The 6,506-nt window shown below is 43.9% G+C and overlaps 1 long non-coding RNA gene across 1 annotated transcript; it reads left to right on the top strand.

Moving 5' to 3' along the window:
- The first annotated feature begins 210 nt into the window (after positions 1-210).
- LOC119291101 lies at positions 211-2,101 on the top strand. The gene is made up of 2 exons (XR_005142204.1): positions 211-1,494; positions 1,610-2,101. It is a non-coding gene; the product is annotated as an uncharacterized LOC119291101 (long non-coding RNA).
- The last annotated feature ends 4,405 nt before the right edge of the window (positions 2,102-6,506 follow it).

Here is a 6,506-nt window from a genome sequence, read left to right on the forward strand (position 1 = left end):
TAGGGGGTAACTACCACCGCTTGTAGATAAAATTTGTCCTATATATATATATATATAGGTCTATTCTAATAACACCCTTAAGACTGTTATTCTGTATATCGAAACGCTTATTCTGCTAACACCTGTCGTTCGCTAAAAAAAACACACCCACCAACCCGATCAGGGCAGCCCACTACCCCCGACCCCCACCTTCTCCTTCTCTCGATACCTCCCACTGTCGGCGGCGCCTCACCAAGTCACCATCACCACCACCCCCGCGCCACAGCACCACCCCACCCCCGGCGCCCCACAACTACCCCACCCCTCTTTCTCCTGGCCGGCGCCGCCGTGCATCCTCTTCCTCCTGGTTGGGGCCGTCGCCCCTCCTCTTCCTCACGACCGAGGCCGCTGTGGTCCCTCTTCCTCCCGGAATCGCCATCGCCCCCTGGTTCCCCTTCTTCCACCTTTCTTCGCCGCCCACGGGCGGCCCACCGCGCCTCTCCTAGTCGCCGCATCCCTCACCAATTCCTGGTCGGCATCGCCCAGATCCGGTGGAGCACGCACCCGGTCAGCCACCGGGCTTTGGTGGCCAGGGGTGACCGCTGTCGGAGGAGGAGGTTGGGGGAGGTGGTGAGCCTGTCGCGGCGCCAGGGTCGCAGGTTTTGAAGATGGCCGGAGATCGCCGTCCGCCTCAGCCCCTCGTGCAGGTCTCTCCTTCCCCTCGTGCAGGTCTCTCCTTCCCATCGTGCAGGTCGCGGCCGCAACCCATGCCTCTGGCGCTGGTCGGGGTAGCGCTCCAACTCGCTGCCGCCTGGATCCGGCGAGGCCCGAGGCATCCGCAGCCACCTGGACTCCCGGCGACGGGTCCGATCCGGAAACCGCCCTGGCGTGCTCCCCGGCAACGGATCCGGGTCGGCAACCACCCCCCTGCGTGGCCACGACCAACCTCCGCCGCAGGATCCGTCCGTCGACAGGACCCCCAACGCAAGCCACTCCCCTGACGCCCCGATCCAAGCGCCGCCGAGCCTCCCAGGTGACATCTGGCCGCATCCTCCCCCACGAGCCTCCTCCTAATCCCGCGCTGTTCACCCAGATGGAGCTGCCTCGATGCGTCGAGCATGCCTCTCCCCCTCGCTCAACCTCAACGAGGGGCTCCTCCCAAGGCCCCAGTGCCCCGGTGCAACCTATCTAGGCCATTACGCCACCACCGTGGCCTACACCAGCCATGGCCACTGCGACTTGCTGCCTCTGCCGCCGCATCCCGCACTGGATCCGCGAGAACAAAGGTCTTCACCGCCCCGACCGCATCGAATCAGCAAACTGCACACCCGAATCCGCTCTGGATTGATTGCGCGCGTGCTCCCACGTTCCTCTGCTCACCTTGCAGTTCGCGGTACGTTCCTGTGTAGTTTGCCCGTCGCCCTGGTCCTCTCAGCTCCTGCACTGCCTGCTGTCGATCGTGGCGTCTCCCCTCCTGCTCCGCTGTGCAGTTTTCCGCGTGGGGCATTGCAGTGCGTGCGTGTCGTGGGATCATGATTACCTTTTTGTGTGTTTTCAGATTTTTGTTGTTGATTTTAGTGAAATCAGTGCAGTAAAATCTCTAATGCAGTTTAATAAACTCTCTATGCAGTTCGTCAGACGTTTTTTGTGTGGCTCGCACTGCAGTTCATTCTTTGTTTTTCCTAATGCAAATCCATGCCGAAGGGTTCGCGGATCACTTCAGTAAAAAAACGTTCTCGGAGTTCAGCGGATGACATGTTGCCTTGCTGGTCATTATGTGAGAAGAAAAACAAAACAACGAATGTGGTCCACGTCCTCAAATTGTAATTTGGTTGGCTGGTGGTGCTGACATTTTTATCTGACTAGTGCTAATTTTCTGTGTATGTATGTGTGTGGCTGTGTAAAACAACAGATGGATGTATTGTGTCCATGAGCATCGTCAGCGGCCATAGACAGTGGGGCAAAAACATAAAGTGTGCGTGCAGCTTGGTTAGCTCGGCCATGGAGTACTTTATTTTTGTTATGTGTGGTTCACTTGTTTGCTAAAAAATACAAAAGAATATTGGTGGGAGCTAATATTCTTTGGATGCAATGTAATTTTAGATGCAGTCCGGTTGCCTCATCTATATATCTCACTAACATTAACCATGTAGTTTAGATGAATTTATGTGCAGCTCACTGTACATAATTGTGCAGCTCGCTAAACCCTGTTTGAAACTTTGAAAAAAGTGAAGTCCCTGAGTGGTTCACTTTGTAAAAGAAAGAGAGAAATCTCCACGGGAGGTTCACTTCTTTCTCTAATGCAATTTGTTTTGTTTTTGAAAAAGAAATTCACTCCAATTGTGTGTAGTAGCTCGTTACCCCTATGTATAAAGTGCAATTTATTTAGTGTGTTTCAAAAATCAGTCGACTACATCAACACCTGCAGTGCATTTGGTCCTCGAATGTGGCTCACTTTTGAGAGTGATGATGTTCACTTGCGCGCACACGTGTAAGTGCGGAAAAAATAGCAAAACAACAAAAAAGTAATGGGGTTCACTTTGATATATGTTGTGGTTCACTTGCCCCATCTCTGCGGTCTACTCTCGTTCGTAAAAAATGTTGAAAAAAGACAACAAAAACTCGTCTGAGAAAAATTACGTCCGACAAAAGAAATTATGCAGCTCGCTTGCCCATCCAATGCAGTGCAGTTATCATTCTGTTCATCCCGTAAGTGCAAAAAATTATTACCGAAGCGAAAAAAGTAAGGCGGTTCACTTGTTAATAGTGTTGTGGTTCATTTACACCCGATGTGAAGTACACTCTACTTTCTCGTTCTTGAAAAAAATACGTTTGAATAAAAGAAAAACCATGCAGTTCTCTTACCCATGTGATGCAGTGCGGTCTTTCGTCCGTTGCAGTGCGGTTTTCAGTCGGATGAAGTACCCACGTCGATTTGGGTGTCGTGAAAAACAGAGTGTCCGCATTTTGGTAAATTCGAAATTTCTCTTAAACCGTAAAGAATTAGAGAGAGTGTTCTACATGAAAAAGTTGCGCCTCGTCGATACCTTTCCAACGGCGTATCGTTTGAATCATTCCGACCAGCGGTTTGCAAAAAATTTGCGAAAAACGGCCGCTGCCACTCGTCGTCCGCCGCATAATTTTCAAAATTAACTTAAAACCGTAAGGAATCTCAAAAACATTGTAACATATGAAAGTTGCGCCTCGTTCGTAGCTTTCCAACGGCGTATCACATGCCTCGTTTCGACAAACGGTTCAAAAACTGGAGCGAAAACAGTACCGAAAATTTTAAAAAACTTCAAAAAACAGAATTCCGCGATTTAGTAAAGTTGAAACTGCTCTTAAATCGTAACGAATTAGAGAAAGATTTATATATGAAAAAGATGCGCCTCGATGATATGTATCGAACGGCGTATCATTTGCTTCATTCCGACAAGCGGTTTAGGAAAAAACGCGAAAAAACGCTCGCTGCCACTCGTCATCCGCCGCACCATTTTCAAAACTGCTCTTAAACCGTGTGAAATCTCGAAAAATGTTCAACATGTCGAAGTTGCGCCTAATCCATAGCTTTTCAACGGTATATTACACGCCTCATTCCGATAAACGGTTAAAAAATTAGAGCGAAAACAGTACCGAAAAAACACCGCGTGCAGTTTTTTCCGACGAGAAATTCACTAGTCTATATTGCAGTGCTCGTCGTCAAAAAGATGCAGTGCACTTGCGTTCAGCGTGCAGCGCGGAAGTGGTGTGCAGAATAGTTATTCTGCTAATATTAGCAGAATAGACTGTCTGTCTTTATTATATATAGACACACACACACACACTTCACAGTGAAGACACCGGTACTAGTCAACCTTTATTGGAATGTATCTGATGTCCGAGTTAGATTGATGGACATCAACCTATTAACTATATTTATTTGCAAGAAATATACAACCGTATTAATTTTACATTCTCAATCGATATATTTTTGTATATATTAGTGGTCAAAGGTCCAAAAACATCTACTGTACACATAATTGTGTGCCCAATGTTTTGGAATGGAGGTGTAGATGCTACTAACAACTAACAATTTTCTTATATGCCTCTAGAAAAATGGATCCTAGATAAAACATGGGTTCAACGTAAAGGCAAAATTTTGGAATTCCAAATCGGTCATGACTCATTGCCATAAGAACAAATTTTATTGTTCATAGCAGGGTGCATGTGTGTTGCGAACAACATACCAACGTGCATACCGTGAGACTTGTGGCTACAGAAGATCTATGTAGATAAAACTTAGTCTTGTGGCTAGCCACAACGAATATAGACTATTTATGTTTATTGGCACACCGAAACCACTACCAGAGAAACTTACAAAGATGTAAAGTAGACTCGCTCAGACCACAAACTGGAATGTTCGTCGACGCTATCATTTAACAAAGACAACATGCTATGGTTATGGTTGATAACATTTCACTCCAGTAAAGAAACTAAGCGATGGTGATGGTCGGTTCACATTGGCTTCATACCAACCATCCAAGTTGCTACCAATCGATGATGTTGAAATGCGGTTGCTTAATACCCATATGTTTTGCAAAATTCCGATCTACCAAGTATTTTGTGGATGTACCAAGCAACACCTCGAATCAATAATCAGTTGATTCAATGGATTTTTATAGTAATTTTTGGAAGATCAAAATCCATAGGAATTTTCCAGTGCAAGTTATTTGATTTGTATGATTGCATCCAATGGGATTTTTTTTCTAAAGATTTTATTCCACTAAATTCCAAAGGATTTCCATCTCATTTTTTTCCAATGGGTTGTTTCTATCCGCTTGAGAGCTTCTTTGGTTAAAGGATGTTTTCCTATGGAGGTTCGTTGATCCGATAAGATTCGAATCCTTAATTTTTTTTTCTCCCTAAGGACTCCCATGCACTTTATTTTGGGGGACATGCACGTCCACTCATACCTCTTACTACAGTTCCATGGCGTGTGTTGAACAAACAACTTTGTACTAATTCATCCATTTCTGAAATCCTATAAGGTTCGAGAGTACTTGGCGTCCTAATCATGTATTATTCATGCTCATGTGTTTTAGAAATCAAGCAAACAAAAAGGTGCTCAACCCTATTGAAAAAAAATCTTTTATCTTTTCTATTCATGTTTTTTTAGATAGGATGGATCAAAGTGTTCTTTGCTAGTAGTAGTATTTAGTCACCAATAGGGTGTTTGTTCTTTACCAGCAGTAATGTTGAGTCACTTGTTTGACTGTTTGATCTGTGTGAAAATCACTCAAGTTGAGGCATTGACACATCGGAACCACTACCGGAGAAACTGACAAAGATGTTTGAAATAGCGAACTCGCTCTGGCCACAAGCTGAAATGCCCGTCGATGCTAGCATTTAGCAAAGACCACATGCAATGTCTTTTTTTATAGGTGTCCAATGGTTGTGGTTGATAATATTTCATACTTGTAAAGGAACTAACCAATGGTGATGGTTCGTTCACATTGGTGATGGTCCGTTCATATTGGGACCGTACCAGCTGCCCAATTTGCTACCGATCGCTCATGTTGAAATGTGGTTTATCAATACCCACTATGCTTTTGTGGACCATTCCGGTCTACCATGTATTCTGCAGTTTCACCAAGAAACACCCAACTTAATAATCAATCAAATCAAACATATTAATACTCATATTTATTGTCAGTATGTACATTCCTTTTTATCTCATCACTTGGTGGACATGTCCGCTTTGATCAAGTTGAAGAAAGAGGCGCTTGGGGCTGCCCAATTTTACAAAGTTTTAGCTTGGTGGAAATTAAGAGGGAGGCTTACACAGTGGCACGTGAGATTGCAAAGTTTTGTTTTAGTGTGTGTTTTGTTGGTGTTTTAGTAGGCAGTGTTCCATCACGCATGACAAGTTTTGTAGACAATGATTGTAGAAACTTATCTTTATTAATATATTGTTTAGAGGATTTCAATAGTAAGTTTTGAAGGATTGAAATGATTTTTTATGTGAGTTGTTCGATTCATAGTATTGGATCTCAAAGGATTTTTTCCCTGAAGTTCTAACTGCACTAAATTTTAAAGAATTTTCTCCATCTAGTTGAGAGCTTCCTTGACTGAGGGACGTTTTCGTATGGAAGTTGGTTGATTCGTAGGATTCAAATCCTTAATATTTTTTCCTAAGGACTCCTTCACTCTATTGTTTGGAGGAAATGCACATCTACACAAACCACTTACTACAGTTTCATTTGTTTTCTGTGGTATGTGTTGAACAAACAACCTTGTACTAATTCATGCATTTATTTAAGATCCTAAAAGGTTCAAGAGTTCTTGACATTTTAATCCTATATTTTTCTGTTCATGTGTTTTACAAATCGAGCGAACAAAAATGCCCTCATGTCTATTAAAAAAAATCTTGGTTTCTTCTATTAATTTTTCTTTTTAAACAAGTCAAATCAAAGTAGTTCTTTGCTAATAGTATTTTAATAAGGTGTTTGTTCTTTAATAGAAGCAACGTTAATCCACTTGTTTGACTG

This window comes from Triticum dicoccoides, chromosome 4B (assembly GCF_002162155.2).
Source record: "Triticum dicoccoides isolate Atlit2015 ecotype Zavitan chromosome 4B, WEW_v2.0, whole genome shotgun sequence".
In the NCBI taxonomy this organism is placed as follows: Eukaryota; Viridiplantae; Streptophyta; class Magnoliopsida; order Poales; family Poaceae; genus Triticum; species Triticum dicoccoides.